Here is a 1253-nt window from a genome sequence, read left to right as displayed (position 1 = left end):
TCGCTTCAGCCAGAAGTTGTGTAATCAGGAATTCCTATTAGTACGCTCGTCTCTGGAATGTCTGTCGGATGGTCAGCCTTGCATGTTGTCTTGCCAGGCCGGTATATTACGTAATCAAAGTTTGTCATGTGTTCTTCAGGTCTGTGCGGGTCAGCAGCTCGTAATTTTGAATAAACATTGAAAAGTGTATAACTTGCGCTACCTCTAAGTTGTAGTAACAGCTGTAGTGATATTTATAACTATTAGAAGCGCAATTTGAACATCATTTGCAATTATCTGCAAGTAGAAAGGTGACTCAAAACCCGTGAGATAATGACGGATTCTTCATTTAATTATCTGAGCATTTTCTCGACGTTGCATATTCAACCCCTAAAAAAGACAAACAAAAAATGAGTAGATGAATAAGCGGACAAAAAAAAAGCAGAGAAAATAATCAAACAAAGCATTTAAACAAAAGAACAAAGAAATAAACGAAAAACAACAACAAGAAAACCCAATTATTATTAAAAAGAGAAAATAAGCATTTTCCTTCCCAATATACTAACCACGCTTATCAATAACTTCGCCAACTATTCTCACGGCTTTGTCTTCACGCTTAGAACTTCCAGCGTGAGTGACCAACTTCACTAATCGCATCTGCACCAAGCAATAATATCCTTAGCTGTTGCAATGCCCCTCGAATAAGTAATAATGATAAGCGACGCCGATGAGTATGAGTGAGTCATAGGTAAGTAACGGTATGTAATGATAGGTGAGAATGAGTAACTATAAGAAATAAGTAGGTAATGAATAAACATTAAGTATTGAATAACGATAAGTAATAAGTAAGTAACAGTAACAAGTAACATTAATAAGTAATATGTAATTAACAAAAATAAAAAAGTAAGTAACTGGGAGCAATAATATGCAATATTAAGTAAGTAACCATGTGCAATGAGTGTCCAAGAGCAACGATAAGTAACAAAAAGGGAATAACAATAAATAATAATAATTAACAAGAGTAAGTCACAATAAGCAATAATCAGTAAAAAGTAGGAATGTAACAATGAGGAATGATAAGCAAGAATAAACAATAAGTAAAAGTAAGTAATAAAAAAAAGATAAATTACAAGTATGCAGCAATAACCAAAAATTAGAGACAAGGAACCAACAACAAACAACAAGAACACATCAAGATCGTCCCAAAGCGCTGATTTCGACTTCCTTACTCAGGATTCAGCCCAAGTTCGAGCCAAGAGGAAAGGCCCATCCCC

The 1253-nt window shown here is 34.6% G+C and overlaps 1 protein-coding gene across 1 annotated transcript in view; it reads right to left on the bottom strand.

The window, feature by feature from the left end:
• The window catches only part of LOC119594534 (zwei Ig domain protein zig-8-like), a gene marked incomplete in the record, with an annotated part of 82515 nt that overhangs the window by 26048 nt on the left and 55214 nt on the right, over positions 1-1253 (bottom strand).

Source organism: Penaeus monodon, chromosome 34, assembly GCF_015228065.2.
Source record: "Penaeus monodon isolate SGIC_2016 chromosome 34, NSTDA_Pmon_1, whole genome shotgun sequence".
NCBI classification, from domain to species: Eukaryota; Metazoa; Arthropoda; class Malacostraca; order Decapoda; family Penaeidae; genus Penaeus; species Penaeus monodon.
This window is presented reverse-complemented; position numbering and strand designations above follow the sequence as displayed.